Raw genomic sequence first — 21,987 nt, forward strand, 5'->3', positions numbered from 1 at the left:
TCACTATTGAACTATGTACCCATTTAATAACCAGACCTTCATACAAACTTGCTATGCCAAATTCTTGACACACAATCGAACATGCTGCTGGATGATGCCATATACTTGCCAGCACGCCCACAAGTGATTTACCGCTATCAAGTGTACATTCACCGTCAGTCTAAATCATTTCTCAAAATCGTCAGGCTTCTATTCTGGCCAAGAAGAGGAGATACCACAACACTAGGGTCATTCTGTTCCTCTGACCTACCCCAATTATACTCTAACGTGTAAAACATTAGGTCTGTTGCTTTCTTTCATCTAGTAACTAATGTACAGCATTACATGTAAAAGCCCACTGTTCAGTAAACACTTTATTAAGCAATTGATCAATCAAACTGTTCTTAACTGCTTAAAGATTGGTGGTACATTAACTTTTTATTTCATATTTAGAATGACAGAGGAATCACAAGACAAAGGTCATATTTTTTTAAAGTATGGAATTACATTTAATTCCACGGCCTCCTCTTAAGAATGACAATCAGCTCACCATTTTGGAGATTGACAGAAGAGATGATCAGCGGAGCAGAGTTTTTACCACCAGTATTATTACAGGCGCGGTAATAAGTATGGATATAGTTTTTCAGTGAATATGCAACCAGTGTAAGAGTAGATATGAAACCTGGCCTCCACATCATAAGATTACACCTGACCCTCTTCATAATCCACAAACACCCCCACCTTCTGGGGCTTCTTTCTCAATGAGAGGGTAACAGGGTGTCCTGGGGACCACAGTCCAGTATCCATTTTGAGGCTTTAACATGATCTTTCCCTTCCTGTTGATGGACTCTCTGGCCACTCCTAAATCCCACTTAGTCTTCCCCTGGACCGTCACCTCATAGTAAAATCTCCCAGAGAAGAACCCCTTCTTTCCCAGGACACAACAAATAGAATCAAACCTTTCTGGGTTTTCAGAGAGTTTCTTTAGTGTGCCTTCATGTCTCACTTGTTTCCAATCCTCAGAAAGGGTGAGTTTGGGATATGCTGTATCAGGGTCCAGAGTCACATCCACTGTATACAGCTGAATCCTCTTTAACTCAGCATCACACAACTTCCTCACCTCTCTCATAAGTGCCTCCTCAAGCTGAGATACAGCTCCCATCACAGTCCCTACACAAATATCACAGTGAACACAGATCTCAGACTAGTCCTTGGTGGGTGGAAGGGTGCACAGAGATGGGAAGCTCTGAAGGAAGAGGAGGTGGTCCTCAGTGTGTGAGAGCTGCTCCAGCTTAGTGCTTCTCTTCTTCAGGTCATTGATTTCCTGCTTAAGGTCTTTAATGAGCCCTTCAGCCTGCCTCTCTGCTGCTTTCTGGTTTTCTTCAAACATTTCAATGAGTTCAGCCTGGATTTTCTCAATGAATCGCACCAGATCAGTGAAGACCTGCACACTGTTTGATATCTCTCTCTGTGCCTTTCTTGCTGAGATCTACTGAGTGTTTGATCACCTGAACCTTCTGCAGTCTCTCCTGGATCATCTGCTGCACTTCTGCCTCAGTCTTCCCCAGCTGAACCTTCTTCTCTTCATACTCTTCCTCTATAGGGACAATGTCATGAGCCATATGGTCTGTTTTGAAGCACAACACACAAAGACATGTCTGATCAGTTCTGCAGAACAGCTCCAGGAGTCTGTCGTGCTTCTTACACATCCTGTCTTCCAGATTCTCCACAGGTTTGATCAGCTTGTGTCTCTTTAAGGCTGCGACTCTCTGATGAGGCTCCAGATGAGTCTCACAGTAAGAGCTCTGACACACCAGGCAGGACTTCAGGGCCTTGAGCTTCATCCCAGTGCAGATGTCACAGGGGACTTCAAGGGGTTGAACAGGGCATTGATCTCAGCTGCTGGTCGCCTTCACTTCAACTGACTTCCTGAACTGAGCAGCCATCTCAGATATGAAAGTATTGATGCAAAGCGCAGATTTTCTATGGAATTTCTCCTTACACATTGGACACAGGCACAGGTCATTGCTATCCCAGTACTGTCTTATACAGTCCTTGCAGAAGTTGTGTCCACATGGAGTGGTGACTGGCTCAGTGAACAAATCCAGACAGATAGAGCACAAGAACTGCTCTTCAGACAGGAGACTGCTGGAGGTGGCCATATCTAGACAGATGAGAGGTGAAAATATAAAGCATTTCCTGGGATCAGTTGGCTCTCTATAATACAAACTAATGACTAAACTTCAGAGAATATATTTTGAACAGGGTATAAAAAAAAGAGTCAGACAATTCATTAAGTCAAATGTGGATGTGGGGAAATGTTGACTTTGGAATTTCAGTTGACTTTCTAAACTTAATTAATTGGTTATGATGATCGCAACCAATCTTTTGAAATTATTAATTTCAGTGCCTTTACCAGGATACCAGCTCATTTGAATATCTCTTACCATAGATGGGTTTGTTGTTTAGCAACAAAACCAACGTGTGCACAACTATGGGACTAAACAGATGGTGTTTGGCTTAATTGTTGATGTGTAAACTATATTTTTGTCTTCAATATTTATTGAAAGTATAAATTAATTTACACAGCGAGCACTTGTCTTTAAAATACCTCATTACAGTTGTTGGTTAGATAGCTAGCAAATTTTGTGCCATATTAGCATAGACGTGATATCAGTCAAAACACCTCATAACAAGACATCTACTCTGGGTTTTCTAAAGCTAACAAGCTTCAGTTAGCTTCACATTGAAGCTCAGGATCCATCTGTACTGTGACGGTGGATATTTCTTGCCCGGCTGCCGCTGACTCTATCAGTCTTGTAACTGAGCGTGCATGTTGCACGTGGCTGGTCGAACGCCAAACTCTTTATTGAGACAATGTTGACATCATCAATCCATGGGTAAGTCAGTGCTGAAATCAAAATGAAGGAAAGGTTATCAAATCTAGCAGGCTCTAGAGTGAAATAGGCTTTTAGAAGTGCAGTCTTTATGTTACTACTTATCGTAATGGCGTCTTCGGTGTGCTTTGATATGCTTATCAACGCACAAGCAACTCCTATCGATAAAATAATTATGTGCAATGTCAAATGCATTCTGTCATTACTAAATAATGTGTTATAGGTGTTTTAACTTTTTACATTTCTTTTATACACAAAAAACATTGAGTTAATAAAACATTGAATCAGTCATGTTCCTCAAATGAAGGGGATGATGATGCAGTCTTTGCAGGGAGGGAATCTGATTTCATTGATCCTCAACTCGCTTCTCAGTCATTTCATTCAATGTAAGTAGAGTTATCCTGCCCCGGAGCAGGCTCCATGAATAGCCTAGATGTTTTGGAGAGCTGACCATCAACATGGTTATTTCAAGGTTATACCAACCTAATTTTCCATGACAGTGTGTGAGCTGGAGAGAATGCTGGCAAAACCCACTGCGTTTAATTAACCACTACATAACATTGATATGCATGTACATGCATGGAGCAGAATCACTCCAAGGTACATCTTTTGATGTTAACAAAGGAGGACAAATTGTGTGTGTGTGTGTATGTGTGTGTCCCCCAGCCCAGCCTTCAAACCATAAGCTGTACTATATAGTGCAGTACTGATAAAACATATTCTGGTCGATTTATGATCACTGTTTTCTATCCCTTTGAGCAGTGTAAACAAGGCATTGAGAGAGTAGTAAATTACCGGCATGTGCTGTTAAGTGTGCAATGGACGTTGAGGGATTCCTGTTGCAAGCGTGTAGAAAGGACATCAAAATGGATTCTGAAACTGGTCTTTCTAAGAAATGGGATAAAAAGGGAGAATGTAATCAAAATGAAGGCTTATGTGGACAGCGCTTAGTCCTTTTAATACCATTGTTCAATTTCAGTTTGTATTGTCCTTACGTCAGCTTGACTCTGTAAAATTGGGCATTAATTTATTCTGTAATCTTTGCCTGCCAAGAGGATAAAAACAACCATGTTTAAGAATTCTCACTCTGCGCAGAGAGACTTACAAATGGTAAATCAGAATTATTTTGTACAATTTTTTTCTCTGCTAGGCTTTCCATCTACTTACTTCATATGTATGTTCCCTATAACGTTGATTCACAATGCCTACCATGAGACAGTATACACAATAATAATTATATTCATGAAGTTACTAAAGTTGACTACCCCTTCTCTTCAGTAGTGTAGTTCAACACAATTCAACTATGAAAAAGTAGCAAAGGTAGCGGGAAACAAAGTTGATGAGATGCTGCCACTGTTGTTGCTCTGATGCACTGTGGGAAGGTGTGGGTCACCTAAGTATGGATTGCACATTTGAGAGGTTAACGTACCCCAACCAATGAATAATATCACACTCATTATCCTGATTCTTACGTCATACTTTTGCACTCTCTGTATGTTCTCTGAATAAGGCTCTCTTCATTGCACACTGCTTTCCACATTCAACACAAGCAAAGTCAGAAGTTGGTGTAGCCACACGTCACATAACACAGTGCCATTAAGCTTGGGTACTAATAAGAAAGTTTGTTCCACGAAAAGGATTCCAGCAAAGAAGAAAGAAGGAACGCTCCATATAAAATATGCAAAACCGAAAAAAGAACACCAAACACGTTATTGAATTGAGAAAACATGAGACGATTCGTAAAAAGAGCACGTAGCGTTTAATATAGAACACCTCAGACGTAGAAAGTGTTTCATTATAGATGAGGGTCTGAGTGAGAGATAAGGCAGGGGGGGCCTCCATCTTGGTCCAAGCCTTTTCCACCTTATCTGATTAGCCCAAACCTAAATGATATTAATTGGTGATGTGATATCCCCCAGTTCGCTCCGCGGACGGACGGCTAAATGAATCATCCCACCCCCTCCCTCTCCTGATGACTTATCAGATCTGACATGTTTGTATGATAAATGTAATTACGTTTATATTGGGCCTCCACTGCTGTCTGCTGAAGGAGACCGCATTACTCATTCATTTGAATGATTCCCCTTCATTTAAAACAAAGCCACTTAATTCTGGAAAGTCCAAAAGAGTTTGATATGTTTTTCTCCAGGAATAATGTAATAATTAAGGGAAGAGCTGGGTTGAAACTGCTTTGGGAAACCATGGGTTAAAATGCTTGACCACTCAACATTCTTCAAGCATCCAGTGAAAGAGTCTCGAGCTGAATGACAACACTAAGATGTTGACCTTTGCTCATTATTTGCCATACAAGTTCTGTACACCCAGAGGCATGGAAATGGCTACAGCTAAAAATAAGAGTGACCTTTTTGGTATGAGTTAGACTGAGACACTTTAAGTACACTCTCTGGTGAAATAATATGAACCAAACATGTAAAGTATAGGAGGATTTCATTGCTACGCTTCACATGGGAATACCTTCCTGGAAATGGATTATATGTCATTCTATTGAAGTCTGAACTATTGACTCAAACCACTTTTAGTCACTGATCCATGTAATGTGGACTCTGAGATAATGTCAATGATCTGTGACACGAATGTCTAATGACTTACTATGCATCTTAATTATGAACGACTGAGACTGGTTTGTACTGTAATTGTCAGAACAGCAGCGTATTGACCATTTCAAGAAGAAGAACAAATGTCTCATATCATCACTATGTGTGCAAAATCAAGTTTCTTTCCCAACAAACTTGGACTTTGAAGAAGAACGTGGCCTTCTTTCGAGGATAAGGTTGTTAGCTGGCATCAGTACAGGCTGTTCTCAAGCCAAGGCCAAGTGAGTGCCCTTAAAATGCCAGACAGAGAGGAGGGAGAAAGGGTTTTGGCAGATATCTTGTTAAATTAAATCTCTAAACAAACACAACGATAAATCCCACTTGATGATAAGTGACGTATCTACAGCAAACTCCAACAAGATTGTTCGGTGAGTGGGTTCATAGTTAAGGCGGCAAGTAGGCTAGCAGTTAGAGCATTGGGCGTGTAAGTGAAAGGTCACTGGTTTGAATTCCTGAACAGACAAAGTGAAAAATCTGTTGATGTGCCCTTGAGCAAGGCACTTACCCCTAATTCTTTCCAGGGGTATTGCACTACTATGGCTGACTGGTTAAAACAACACTGCATCCATCCGGTGTATGTGACAATAAACAATGTCAAACATTCTTTTCATGATTATTTGGGTAATGCTCTGTAGGGAAGAGTGGGGTAAGTTGAGCCACCCTTGTTTCTAGGAAACCATACACAAAATGAATTATTTGACCAAATATTTAGGAAGAGGTCATCATTTCATGGACTCTGTGATGGAAGAAACAACACTGAAAAAGTGGTAAGCAAGTTAGGTCCAAAAGAAACGGATTTTCACCAAGTCACATTAATTGATTGTGTGCAATGTTTCTTCATGCATGTTTGTAAACAAATGTAAATACTTTTTAAGATGAATCTATATATCAGTTGGGGTCTCTATAAGCTGTAACATAAGGTCTATAAAGCACGAAATTGCATCCTTGTAGCTGTGTGGGCTAATATCGTCAAAATGTTTGACTTGGGGTATGTTGAGCCGATATTTGAGCCATTAGCAAGTTGATAAAAATGTACGATTTTTCTTCCTAGATGTGATGGAAGGTATTATCGCTGTGATATGAGCTAATTACAGGGCCTATGTTAATAGCGTTTAAAAAAAGTGTTTGCTGCCCTGTGTTAAAAGATGCCTACAATTATTAGAATGCAAAAAAGCGATTTTGATTTTGTTTCGGGAATAAAGATAGACATGGTTTTGAAAGGGTAGTAGGAGTATTTTATTCAGTACAGAAATGTGTAGGCAATTTAACTTACCCTGTCACACAGCTCGATTCACAACAAACCCGTAAGGACAAGCTATGTTTTCAAAACTGTAATGTTTACATGAATTCTGAGCATTTCCAGGGATGTAGATATCTTTTGTTAGAAATAATACTATATTTCCATTGATGGGGTGATGCTGAATGTAAAAAAATGGCTCAACGTACCCCACTCTCCCCTTCTGTAAATAGAAGAAAAGAGGTTTGGAGACAAGAGGAGGATCCCTTCTGCAATGACTCCAGATGGGTGCTAAACGCAGAGTAAGGTTCTGTCCTCTATCCCCTGTCTCTCTATCCCCTCTTGAGTCATCAAATGATCATGATTAACATTTGAATGATAAATAGAATGAGAGAAGTCATGATCTCTTTTAAGGGCCCTGATTTTAAAACAAAGTTCTTCAAAAGTTTTGCATACGGCCTATAACAGTCTGATGTGTCCCCCTACAGTAGACAAGGACACGGAGACATGTGTATGGGACAGCCTTCTAAGAAGTGGTGAGAAGGGCATGGAAATGGAGTGGCCTTTAAAGGTATTCCAATGTTAGCAATCCAAATGCCGGATATCTTTTTTAGCGACAGGAGAAACGGTATCTAGGCCAACTTATATTTCCACCAGTATTTGAGAGGAGGATACTGTCTGCAATGGGGAAAAAGGTCAACACGGTGCAACAGTCCACTCCCATTATGCAAATACATCCCAAAATTCTCCAAAATCCACCATAACCCAAGTCTCATCTTAAAGTTCAGACATACTCTAGACAGCTCAGTCGGTTAGGCCCAGAGTGCATAAGAAATGTTACCTAATTCAGAGTCATATTTTCTAGATTATTAAAAATGTTATAATTATAATACTTGTGATGAAATTTAAATCCTTCCTAAGCCATTCCAGGATTGGAGTCCTGTGGTCATTCGCATTGCAGAGAGGAGAGCTGAATAGACTGTAGCGTCACATTGCTTTGTCTGAACTAATAAGGGTACCCTAGCCTGTACCATGTTCAGACCCATTTTGCCATAAGGTGAAGGTATTTTAATTCGAGAGCTTGGGACAATAAGGTTCTATCTGACAAAAGTTGATTCTGAGATCATTTGCTTTGAAGTTCCGAAACCCCATTGGTTTGAATGGTGTCAGCAATTTTTATCTTATATTCTTTTGAACTTAACAACATTAATTGGGGGTGTTTAGAGTACTATATAGGTAGAGCACATTGAACAGAACAAGGCTATGTCAATAACTACATTTGGACTAAAATGCAGATAGAACCTTTATAGTCTAAAGCTCTCGAATTACCAAAATACACACATCATTCATGGATATCTAAACTAGTAACTTCCCTGATACATGTGTAAATATTGTACTATAAAGTGTGCCTTCCTGTATAATACTTCTGCTAAAATGTTTATTTTATTCTGCTGAGCCGTTTACTCTATGTTCATATTCTCATATTTTCTTATTTCTTATTTTTGTTACATTGTCGAGAAGGAACCTGCAAGTAAGCATTTCGTAGGATGTGAATACCATGTGTATCCTGTCCATACGACTAATAATTCAACTGGAACTTGAGCTTCATTTAGTAGGTTTTGTCAAGTCAAGGACAAGCAAGCAGACCACAAACAATTAAAAACTCTAAACCGGACACACAAAGATCCCACCTCTACACAGGCATTTCAGGGCCTTGATTTTTTTTAAAGGAGCTGCTCGCAAGGCATTGACAAAAAGCACTCTCCTCTCTATTCAAGGTCTATTTTAAAAGCCTCCTACTCCCTAGCAGAAACAGCAGAAGACATGTTGGACGTATCAGTGTGGTAGTAGACCGAGGGCTAAGTCAAACATCACACACTACACAATCTCACTGCATTGACTCATTGGGACGGAGACACCTCCATTTGCCACGGCTTCGCCTGCTGGTCCCTCAGCTTCGACAGGGGTGTTGACTCACAGCTGATATGAATGAGAGCCCCCACACAATGATTCTATGCTAACGGCCATGGATTGAACCTGTGACTCATGCCAGCGCGCCATTAAAGAAAGCACAGTGGGGGTGGCCGGCCATGACCGGGTCTCGCTAAACGGCTCCCAGAATGCCCATGGGATATACTCCGGGTTTAGAGTCTCAGAACAGGCAGGGGAGGTTGATTTCTGAATGACAACAGGATTTACAAGTGAATATAACTTTATATTGGTGATTCACATAGCAAATGTGATTCACTTATAAGCCATGGTATATATTTTCATACGTTTTCTATTCATACTGTAATGACATTTAGTATGAACTGAAGTCTGCAACACTGTTGTCATATGTACAGGGTACATGCATTTTGCCTATTTAATTTTTAATTTTACCTTTATTTAACCAGGTAAGTCAGTTAAGAACAAATTCTTATTTTCCTAGGAACAGTGGGTTAACTGCCTGTTCAGGGGCAGAACGACAGATTAGTACCTTGTCAGCTCGGGGGTTTGAACTTGCAACCTTCCGGTTCCTAGTCCAACTCTCTAACCACTAGGCTACCCTGCTTGCCCCCACTCTTCCCTACAGAGCATTACCCAAGGAGGTCAGTCACAAATGTATTATTTTTCCTTCCATGAGGTTCAAGTCAGGACAATACATGGACATGGCCAACAAAGTTGTCAGATTACAATTTGACAGGTAACAATTAAATGTAACCTAAAGTAACCTACCCAACCCTGTAATCTGACACCCTATAGTCTCACTAATAAACTCCCCAGCAGAAAACAGCAGCAGGGTTCTTCAGTGTTTGCAGAGCAAGAGACAGGGGTTATTAGAGAGGCGCCTCATCTTCACTTCACACTCTCCTCTCTGTCAATGTACATCCACTTTGTGTCCCACCACTCTCCTCTCTGTCAATATACCTCCACTTTGTGTCCCACCACTCTCCTCTCTGTCAATGTACCTCCACGTTGTCTCCCACCACTCTCCTCTCTGTCAATGTACCTCCACTTTGTGTCCCACCACTCTCCTCACTGTCAATGTACCTCCACGTTGTGTCCCACCACTCTCCTCTCTGTCAATGTACCTCCACTTTGTGTCCCACCACTCTCCTCACTGTCAATGTACCTCCACGTTGTGTCCCACCACTCTCCTCACTGTCAATGTACCTCCACGTTGTCTCCCACCACTCTCCTCTCTGTCAATGTACCTCCACTTTGTGTCCCACCACTCTCCTCACTGTCAATGTACCTCCACGTTGTGTCCCACCACTCTCCTCTCTGTCAATGTACCTCCACGTTGTGTCCCACCACTCTCCTCACTGTCAATGTACCTCCACGTTGTCTCCCACCACTCTCCTCTCTGTCAATGTACCTCCACTTTGTGTCCCACCACTCTCCTCACTGTCAATGTACCTCCACGTTGTGTCCCACCACTCTCCTCTCTGTCAATGTACCTCCACTTTGTGTCCCACCACTCTCCTCACTGTCAATGTACCTCCACGTTGTGTCCCACCACTCTCCTCTCTGTCAATGTACATCCACTTTGTGTCCCACCACTCTCCTCACTGTCAATGTACCTCCACGTTGTCTCCCACCACTCTCCTCTCTGTCAATGTACCTCCACTTTGTGTCCCACCACTCTCCTCACTGTCAATGTACCTCCACGTTGTGTCCCACCACTCTCCTCTCTGTCAATGTACCTCCACTTTGTGTCCCACCACTCTCCTCTCTGTCAATGTACCTCCACTTTGTGTCCCACCACTCTCCTCACTGTCAATGTACCTCCACGTTGTGTCCCACCACTCTCCTCTCTGTCAATGTACCTCCACTTTGTGTCCCACCACTCTCCTCTCTGTCAATGTACCTCCACTTTGTGTCCCACCAATCTCCTCACTGTCAATGTACCTCCACTTTGAGTCCCACCAGTCTCCTCACTGTCAATGTACCTCCACTTTGTGTCCCACCAATCTCCTCACTGTCAATGTACCTCCACTTTGTGTCCCACCACTCTCCTCTCTGTCAATGTACCTCCACTTTGTGTCCCACCAGTCTCCTCACTGTCAATGTACCTCCACTTTGTGTCCCACCACTCTCCTCTCTGTCAATGTACCTCCACTTTGTGTCCCACCACTCTCCTCACTGTCAATGTACCTCCACTTTGTGTCCCACCAATCTCCTCACTGTCAATGTACCTCCACTTTGTGTCCCACCACTCTCCTCACTGTCAATGTACCTCCACTTTGTGTCCCACCACTCTCCTCACTGTCAATGTAATTCCACTTTGTGTCCCACCAGTCTCCTCACTGTCAATGTACCTCCACTTTGTGTCCCACCACTCTCCTCTCTGTCAATGTACCTCCACTTTGTGTTCCACCAGTCTCCTCACTGTCAATGTACCTCCACTTTGTGTCCCACCACTCTCCTCTCTGTCAATGTACCTCCACTTTGTGTCCCACCAATCTCCTCACTGTCAATGTACCTCCACTTTGTGTCCCACCACTCTCCTCACTGTCAATGTACCTCCACGTTCTCTCCCACCACTCTCCTCTCTGTCAATGTACCTCCACTTTGTGTCCCACCACTCTCCTCACTGTCAATGTACCTCCACGTTGTCTCCCACCACTCTCCTCTCTGTCAATGTACCTCCACTTTGTGTCCCACCACTCTCCTCACTGTCAATGTACCTCCACGTTGTCTCCCACCACTCTCCTCACTGTCAATGTACCTCCACTTTGTGTCCCACCACTCTCCTCACTGTCAATGTACCTCCACGTTCTCTCCCACCACTCTCCTCTCTGTCAATGTACCTCCACTTTGTGTCCCACCACTCTCCTCACTGTCAATGTAATTCCACTTTGTGTCCCACCAGTCTCCTCACTGTCAATGTACCTCCACTTTGTGTCCCACCACTCTCCTCTCTGTCAATGTACCTCCACTTTGTGTTCCACCAGTCTCCTCACTGTCAATGTACCTCCACTTTGTGTCCCACCACTCTCCTCTCTGTCAATGTACCTCCACTTTGTGTCCCACCAATCTCCTCACTGTCAATGTACCTCCACTTTGTGTCCCACCACTCTCCTCACTGTCAATGTACCTCCACGTTCTCTCGCACCACTCTCCTCTCTGTCAATGTACCTCCACTTTGTGTCCCACCACTCTCCTCACTGTCAATGTACCTCCACTTTGTGTCCCACCAGTCTCCTCACTGTTAATGTACCTCCACTTTGTGTCCCACCACTCTCCTCACTGTCAATGTACCTCCACGTTGTGTCCCAACAATCTCCTCACTGTCAATGTACCTCCACTTTGTGTCCCACCACTCTCCTCACTGTCAATGTACCTCCACGTTGTGTCCCAACAATCTCCTCACTGTCAATGTACCTCCACTTTGTGTCCCACCACTCTCCTCACTGTCAATGTACCTCCACGTTGTGTCCCACCAGTCTCCTCACTGTCAATGTACCTCCACTTTGTGTCCCACCACTCTTCTCACTGTCAATGTACCTCCACGTTCTCTCCCACCACTCTCCTCTCTGTCAATGTACCTCCACTTTGTGTCCCACCACTCTCCTCACTGTCAATGTACCTCCACTTTGTGTCCCACCAGTCTCCTCACTGTCAATGTACCTCCACTTTGTGTCCCACCACTCTCCTCACTGTCAATGTACCTCCACGTTGTGTCCCAACAATCTCCTCACTGTCAATGTACCTCCACTTTGTGTCCCACCACTCTCCTCACTGTCAATGTACCTCCACGTTGTGTCCCAACAATCTCCTCACTGTCAATGTACCTCCACTTTGTGTCCCACCACTCTCCTCACTGTCAATGTACCTCCACGTTGTGTCCCACCAGTCTCCTCACTGTCAATGTACCTCCACTTTGTGTCCCACCACTCTCCTCTCTGTCAATGTACTTCCACGTTGTCTCCCACCACTCTCCTCACTGTCAATGTACCTCCACTTTGTGTCCCACCACTCTCCTCACTGTCAATGTACCTCCACGTTGTGTCCCACCACTCTCCTCTCTGTCAATGTACCTCCACTTTGTGTCCCACCACTCTCCTCTCTGTCAAAGTCCCTCCACTTTGTGTCCCACCACTCTCCTCACTGTCAATGTACCTCCACGTTGTGTCCCACCACTCTCCTCTCTGTCAATGTACCTCCACGTTGTGTCCCACCACTCTCCTCACTGTCAATGTACCTCCACGTTGTCTCCCACCACTCTCCTCTCTGTCAATGTAACTCCACGTTGTGTCCCACCACTCTCCTCTCTGTCAATGTACCTCCACTTTGTGTCCCACCAATCTCCTCACTGTCAATGTACCTCCACTTTGTGTCCCACCAGTCTCCTCACTGTCAATGTACCTCCACTTTGTGTCCCACCAGTCTCCTCTCTGTCAATGTACCTCCACTTTGTGTCCCACCAATCTCCTCACTGCCAATGTACCTCCACTTTGTGTCCCACCACTCTCCTCTCTGTCAATGTACCTCCACTTTGTGTCCCACCACTCTCCTCACTGTCAATGTACCTCCACTTTGTGTCCCACCACTCTCCTCTCTGTCAAAGTCCCTCCACTTTGTGTCCCACCACTCTCCTCACTGTCAATGTACCTCCACGTTGTGTCCCACCACTCTCCTCTCTGTCAATGTACCTCCACGTTGTGTCCCACCACTCTCCTCTCTGTCAATGTACCTCCACTTTGTGTCCCACCACTCTCCTAACTGTCAATGTACCTCCACGTTGTGTCCCACCAGTCTCCTCACTGTCAATGTACCTCCACTTTGTGTCCCACCACTCTCCTCTCTGTCAATGTAACTCCACGTTGTGTCCCACCACTCTCCTCTCTGTCAATGTACCTCCACGTTGTCTCCCACCACTCTCCTCTCTGTCAATGTACCTCCACTTTGTGTCCCACCAATCTCCTCACTGTCAATGTACCTCCACTTTGTGTCCCACCAGTCTTCTCACTGTCAATGTACCTCCACTTTGTGTCCCACCACTCTCCTCTCTGTCAATGTACCTCCACGTTGTGTCCCACCAATCTCCTCACTGTCAATGTACCTCCACTTTGTGTCCCACCAGTCTCCTCACTGTCAATGTACCTCCACTTTGTGTCCCACCAGTCTCCTCACTGTCAATGTACCTCCACTTTGTGTCCCACCACTCTCCTCACTGTCAATGTACCTCCACTTTGTGTCCCACCACTCTCCTCACTGTCAATGTACCTCCACGTTGTGTCCCAACAATCTCCTCACTGTCAATGTACCTCCACTTTGTGTCCCACCACTCTCCTCACTGTCAATGTACCTCCACGTTGTGTCCCAACAATCTCCTCACTGTCAATGTACCTCCACTTTGTGTCCCACCACTCTCCTCACTGTCAATGTACCTCCACTTTGTGTCCCACCAGTCTCCTCAGTGTCAATGTACCTCCACTTTGTGTCCCACCACTCTCCTCTCTGTCAATGTACCTCCACTTTGTGTCCCACCAGTCTCCTCACTGTCAATGTACCTCCACTTTGTGTCCCACCACTCTCCTCTCTGTCAATGTACCTCCTCTTTGTGTCCCACCACTCTCCTCACTGTCAATGTACCTCCACGTTGTCTCCCACCACTCTCCTCACTGTCAATGTACCTCCACTTTGTGTCCCACCAGTCTCCTCTCTGTCAATGTACCTCCACTTTGTGTCCCACCAGTCTCCTCACTGTCAATGTACCTCCACTTTGTGTCCCACCAGTCTCCTCTCTGTCAATGTACCTCCACTTTGTGTCCCACCACTCTCCTCACTGTCAATGTACCTCCACGTTCTCTCCCACCACTCCCCACACTGTCAATGTACCTCCACTTTGTGTCCCACCAGTCTCCTCTCTGTCAATGTACCTCCACTTTGTGTCCCACCAATCTCCTCACTGCCAATGTACCTCCACTTCGTGTCCCACCACTCTCCTCTCTGTCAATGTACCTCCACTTTGTGTTCCACCACTCTCCTCACTGTCAATGTACCTCCACTTTGTGTCCCACCAGTCTCCTCACTGTCAATGTACCTCCACTTTGTGTCCCACCACTCTCCTCTCTGTCAATGTACCTCCACGTTGTGTCCCAACAATCTCCTCACTGTCAATGTACCTCCACTTTGTGTCCCACCACTCTCCTCACTGTCAATGTACCTCCACGTTGTGTCCCACCAGTCTCCTCACTGTCAATGTACCTCCACTTTGTGTCCCACCACTCTCCTCTCTGTCAATGTACCTCCACGTTGTCTCCCACCACTCTCCTCACTGTCAATGTACCTCCACTTTGTGTCCCACCACTCTCCTCACTGTCAATGTACCTCCACGTTGTGTCCCACCACTCTCCTCTCTGTCAATGTACCTCCACTTTGTGTCCCACCACTCTCCTCTCTGTCAAAGTCCTCCACTTTGTGTCCCACCACTCTCCTCACTGTCAATGTACCTCCACGTTGTGTCCCACCACTCTCCTCTCTGTCAATGTACCTCCACGTTGTGTCCCACCACTCTCCTCACTGTCAATGTACCTCCACGTTGTCTCCCACCACTCTCCTCTCTGTCAATGTAACTCCACGTTGTGTCCCACCACTCTCCTCTCTGTCAATGTACCTCCACTTTGTGTCCCACCAATCTCCTCACTGTCAATGTACCTCCACTTTGTGTCCCACCAGTCTCCTCACTGTCAATGTACCTCCACTTTGTGTCCCACCAGTCTCCTCTCTGTCAATGTACCTCCACTTTGTGTCCCACCAATCTCCTCACTGCCAATGTACCTCCACTTTGTGTCCCACCACTCTCCTCTCTGTCAATGTACCTCCACTTTGTGTCCCACCACTCTCCTCACTGTCAATGTACCTCCACTTTGTGTCCCACCACTCTCCTCTCTGTCAATGTCCCTCCACTTTGTGTCCCACCACTCTCCTCACTGTCAATGTACCTCCACGTTGTGTCCCACCACTCTCCTCTCTGTCAATGTACCTCCACGTTGTGTCCCACCACTCTCCTCTCTGTCAATGTACCTCCACTTTGTGTCCCACCACTCTCCTAACTGTCAATGTACCTCCACGTTGTGTCCCACCAGTCTCCTCACTGTCAATGTACCTCCACTTTGTGTCCCACCACTCTCCTCTCTGTCAATGTAACTCCACGTTGTGTCCCACCACTCTCCTCTCTGTCAATGTACCTCCACGTTGTCTCCCACCACTCTCCTCTCTGTCAATGTACCTCCACTTTGTGTCCCACCAATCTCCTCACTGTCAATGTACCTCCACTTTGTGTCCCACCAGTCTTCTCACTGTCAATGTACCTCCACTTTGTGTCCCACCACTCTCCTCTCTGTCAATGTACCTCCACGTTGTGTCCCACCAATCTCCTCACTGTCAATGTACCTCCACTTTGTGTCCCACCAGTCTCCTCACTGTCAATGTACCTCCACTTTGTGTCCCACCAGTCTCCTCACTGTCAATGTACCTCCACTTTGTGTCCCACCACTCTCCTCACTGTCAATGTACCTCCACTTTGTGTCCCACCACTCTCCTCACTGTCAATGTACCTCCACGTTGTGTCCCAACAATCTCCTCACTGTCAATGTACCTCCACTTTGTGTCCCACCACTCTCCTCACTGTCAATGTACCTCCACGTTGTGTCCCAACAATCTCCTCACTGTCAATGTACCTCCACTTTGTGTCCCACCACTCTCCTCACTGTCAATGTACCTCCACTTTGTGTCCCACCAGTCTCCTCAGTGTCAATGTACCTCCACTTTGTGTCCCACCACTCTCCTCTCTGTCAATGTACCTCCACTTTGTGTCCCACCAGTCTCCTCACTGTCAATGTACCTCCACTTTGTGTCCCACCACTCTCCTCTCTGTCAATGTACCTCCTCTTTGTGTCCCACCACTCTCCTCACTGTCAATGTACCTCCACGTTGTCTCCCACCACTCTCCTCACTGTCAATGTACCTCCACTTTGTGTCCCACCAGTCTCCTCTCTGTCAATGTACCTCCACTTTGTGTCCCACCAGTCTCCTCACTGTCAATGTACCTCCACTTTGTGTCCCACCAGTCTCCTCTCTGTCAATGTACCTCCACTTTGTGTCCCACCACTCTCCTCACTGTCAATGTACCTCCACGTTCTCTCCCACCACTCCCCACACTGTCAATGTACCTCCACTTTGTGTCCCACCAGTCTCCTCTCTGTCAATGTACCTCCACTTTGTGTCCCACCAATCTCCTCACTGCCAATGTACCTCCACTTCGTGTCCCACCACTCTCCTCTCTGTCAATGTACCTCCACTTTGTGTTCCACCACTCTCCTCACTGTCAATGTACCTCCACTTTGTGTCCCACCAGTCTCCTCACTGTCAATGTACCTCCACTTTGTGTCCCACCACTCTCCTCTCTGTCAATGTACCTCCACTTTGTGTCCCACCAGTCTCCTCTCTGTCAATGTACCTCCACGTTCTCTCCCACCACTCTCCTCTCTGTCAATGTACCTCCACTTTGTGTCCCACCACTCTCTTCACTGTCAATGTACCTCCACTTTGTGTCCCACCAGTCTCCTCACTGTCAATGTACCTCCACTTTGTGTCCCACCACTCTCCTCTCTGTCAATGTACCTCCACTTTGTGTCCCACCACTCTCCTCACTGTCAATGTACCTCCACGTTGTCTCCCACGACTCTCCTCACTGTCAATGTACCTCCACTTTGTGTCCCACCACTCTCCTCACTGTCAATGTACCTCCACTTTGTGTCCAACCACTCTCCTCACTGTCAATGTACCTCCACGTTGTCTCCCACCACTCTCCTCACTGTCAATGTACCTCCACTTTGTGTCCCACCACTCTACTCTCTGTCAATGTACCTCCACTTTGTGTCTCACCAGTCTCCTCACTGTCAATGTACCTCCACTTTGTGTCCCACCACTCTCCTCTCTGTCAATGTACCTCCACTTTGTGTCCCACCACTCTCCTCTCTGTCAATGTACCTCCACGTTGTCTCCCACCACTCTCCTCACTGTCAATGTACCTCCACTTTGTGTCCCACCACTCTCCTCACTGTCAATGTACCTCCACGTTGTGTCCCAACAATCTCCTCACTGTCAATGTACCTCCACTTTGTGTCCCACCACTCTCCTCACTGTCAATGTACCTCCACTTTGTGTCCCACCAGTCTCCTCACTGTCAATGTACCTCCACTTTGTGTCCCACCAGTCTCCTCACTGTCAATGTACCTCCACTTTGAGTCCCACCACTCTCCTCACTGTCAATGTACCTCCACTTTGTGTCCCACCACTCTCCTCACTGTCAAGGTACGTCCACGTTGTGTCCCAACAATCTCCTCACTGTCAATGTACCTCCACTTTGTGTCCCACCACTCTCCTCACTGTCAATGTACCTCCACTTTGTGTCCCACCAGTCTCCTCAGTGTCAATGTACCTCCACTTTGTGTCCCACCACTCTCCTCTCTGTCAATGTACCTCCACTTTGTGTCCCACCAGTCTCCTCACTGTCAATGTACCTCCACTTTGTGTCCCACCACTCTCCTCTCTGTCAATGTACCTCCTCTTTGTGTCCCACCACTCTCCTCACTGTCAATGTACCTCCACGTTGTCTCCCACCACTCTCCTCACTGTCAATGTACCTCCACTTTGTGTCCCACCAGTCTCCTCTCTGTCAATGTACCTCCACTTTGTGTCCCACCAGTCTCCTCACTGTCAATGTACCTCCACTTTGTGTCCCACCAGTCTCCTCTCTGTCAATGTACCTCCACTTTGTGTCCCACCACTCTCCTCACTGTCAATGTACCTCCACGTTCTCTCCCACCACTCCCCACACTGTCAATGTACCTCCACTTTGTGTCCCACCAGTCTCCTCTCTGTCAATGTACCTCCACTTTGTGTCCCACCAATCTCCTCACTGCCAATGTACCTCCACTTCTTGTCCCACCACTCTCCTCTCTGTCAATGTACCTCCACTTTGTGTTCCACCACTCTCCTCACTGTCAATGTACCTCCACTTTGTGTCCCACCAGTCTCCTCACTGTCAATGTACCTCCACTTTGTGTCCCACCACTCTCCTCTCTGTCAATGTACCTCCACTTTGTGTCCCACCAGTCTCCTCTCTGTCAATGTACCTCCACGTTCTCTCCCACCACTCTCCTCTCTGTCAATGTACCTCCACTTTGTGTCCCACCACTCTCCTCACTGTCAATGTACCTCCACTTTGTGTCCCACCAGTCTCCTCACTGTCAATGTACCTCCACTTTGTGTCCCACCACTCTCCTCTCTGTCAATGTACCTCCACTTTGTGTCCCACCACTCTCCTCACTGTCAATGTACCTCCACGTTGTCTCCCACCACTCTCCTCACTGTCAATGTACCTCCACTTTGTGTCCCACCACTCTCCTCACTGTCAATGTACCTCCACTTTGTGTCCAACCACTCTCCTCACTGTCAATGTACCTCCACGTTGTCTCCCACCACTCTCCTCACTGTCAATGTACCTCCACTTTGTGTCCCACCACTCTCCTCTCTGTCAATGTACCTCCACTTTGTGTCTCACCAGTCTCCTCACTGTCAATGTACCTCCACTTTGTGTCCCACCACTCTCCTCTCTGTCAATGTACCTCCACTTTGTGTCCCACCACTCTCCTCTCTGTCAATGTACCTCCACGTTGTCTCCCACCACTCTCCTCACTGTCAATGTACCTCCACTTTGTGTCCCACCACTCTCCTCACTGTCAATGTACCTCCACGTTGTGTCCCAACAATCTCCTCACTGTCAATGTACCTCCACTTTGTGTCCCACCACTCTCCTCACTGTCATTGTACCTCCACTTTGTGTCCCACCAATCTCCTCACTGCCAATGTACCTCCACTTCGTGTCCCACCACTCTCCTCTCTGTCAATGTACCTCCACTTTGTGTTCCACCACTCTCCTCACTGTCAATGTACCTCCACTTTGTGTCCCACCAGTCTCCTCACTGTCAATGTACCTCCACTTTGTGTCCCACCACTCTCCTCTCTGTCAATGTACCTCCACTTTGTGTCCCACCAGTCTCCTCTCTGTCAATGTACCTCCACTTTGTGTCCCACCACTCTCCTCACTGTCAATGTACCTCCACGTTGTGTCCCACCACTCTCCTCACTGTCAATGTACCTCCACTTTGTGTCCCACCACTCTCCTCTCTGTCAATGTACCTCCACTTTGTGTCCCACCACTCTCCTCACTGTCAATGTACCTCCACGTTGTCTCCCACCACTCTCCTCACTGTCAATGTACCTCCACTTTGTGTCCCACCACTCTCCTCACTGTCAATGTACCTCCACTTTTTGTCCAACCACTCTCCTCACTGTCAATGTACCTCCACGTTGTCTCCCACCACTCTCCTCACTGTCAATGTACCTCCACTTTGTGTCCCACCACTCTCCTCTCTGTCAATGTACCTCCACTTTGTGTCTCACCAGTCTCCTCACTGTCAATGTACCTCCACTTTGTGTCCCACCACTCTCCTCTCTGTCAATGTACCTCCACTTTGTGTCCCACCACTCTCCTCTCTGTCAATGTACCTCCACGTTGTCTCCCACCACTCTCCTCACTGTCAATGTACCTCCACTTTGTGTCCCACCACTCTCCTCACTGTCAATGTACCTCCACGTTGTGTCCCAACAATCTCCTCACTGTCAATGTACCTCCACTTTGTGTCCCACCACTCTCCTCACTGTCAATGTACCTCCACGTTGTGTCCCAACAATCTCCTCACTGTCAATGTACCTCCACTTTGTGTCCCACCACTCTCCTCACTGTCAATTTACCTCCACGTTGTGTCCCAACAATCTCCTCACTGTCAATGTACCTCCACTTTGTGTCCCACCACTCTCCTCACTGTCAATGTACCTCCACTTTGTGTCCCACCACTCTCCTCTCTGTCAATGTACCTCCACTTTGTGTCCCACCACTCTCCTCACTGTCAATGTACCTCCACGTTGTCTCCCACCACTCTCCTCACTGTCAATGTACCTCCACTTTGTGTCCCACCACTCTCCTCACTGTCAATGTACCTCCACTTTGTGTCCCACCACTCTCCTCACTGTCAATGTACCTCCACGTTGTGTCCCAACAGTCTCCTCACTGTCAATGTACCTCCACGTTGTGTCCCAACAGTCTCCTCACTGTCAATGTACCTCCACTTTGTGTCCCACCACTCTCTTTTCACTCTATTTACACACATCCTTCTATCTATCTGGCCTTCACTCTTATGTGCCTGCATACTTTAGGGAACGCCACAGTCACACAGACAGACAGACAGACAGACAGACAGACAGACAGACAGACAGACAGACAGACAGACAGACAGACAGACAGACAGACAGACAGACAGACAGACAGACCAGACAGACAGACAGACAGACCAGACAGACCAGACAGACAGACAGACAGACCAGACAGACAGACCAGACAGACAGACAGACAGACAGACCAGACAGACCAGACCAGACAGACAGACAGACAGACAGACAGACAGACAGACAGACCAGACAGACAGACAGACCGACAGACAGACAGACAGACAGACAGACAGACAGACAGACAGACAGACAGACAGACAGACAGACAGACAGACCAGACAGACAGACAGACAGACAGACAGACAGACAGACAGACAGACAGACAGACCAGACAGACCAGACAGACAGACCAGACAGACCAGACAGACAGACAGACAGACAGACCAGACAGACAGACAGACAGACAGACAGACAGACAGACAGACAGACAGACAGACAGACAGACAGACAGACAGACAGACAGACAGACAGACAGACAGACAGACAGACAGACAGACAGACAGACAGACAGACAGACAGACAGACAGACAGACAGACAGACAGACAGACAGACCAGACAGACAGACAGACAGACAGACAGACAGACAGACAGACAGACAGACAGACAGACAGACAGACAGACAGACAGACAGACAGACAGACAGACAGACAGACAGACAGACAGACAGACAGACAGACCAGACAGACAGACAGACAGACAGACAGACAGACAGACAGACAGACAGACAGACAGACAGACAGACAGACAGACAGACAGACAGACAGACAGACAGACAGACAGACAGACAGACAGACAGACAGACAGACAGACAGACAGACAGACAGACAGACAGACAGACAGACAGACCAGACAGACCAGACAGACCAGACAGACAGACCAGACAGACAGACAGACAGACAGACAGACCAG

At 46.5% G+C, this 21,987-nt stretch overlaps 1 pseudogene; it reads right to left on the bottom strand.

Moving 5' to 3' along the window:
• Positions 1-588: 588 nt before the first annotated feature.
• LOC118377844 (E3 ubiquitin-protein ligase TRIM39-like) lies at positions 589-2,141 on the bottom strand (annotated as a pseudogene).
• Positions 2,142-21,987: the final 19,846 nt, after the last annotated feature.

The sequence above is a fragment of the Oncorhynchus keta genome, chromosome 13 (genome assembly GCF_023373465.1).
Source record: "Oncorhynchus keta strain PuntledgeMale-10-30-2019 chromosome 13, Oket_V2, whole genome shotgun sequence".
Taxonomy (NCBI): domain Eukaryota; kingdom Metazoa; phylum Chordata; class Actinopteri; order Salmoniformes; family Salmonidae; genus Oncorhynchus; species Oncorhynchus keta.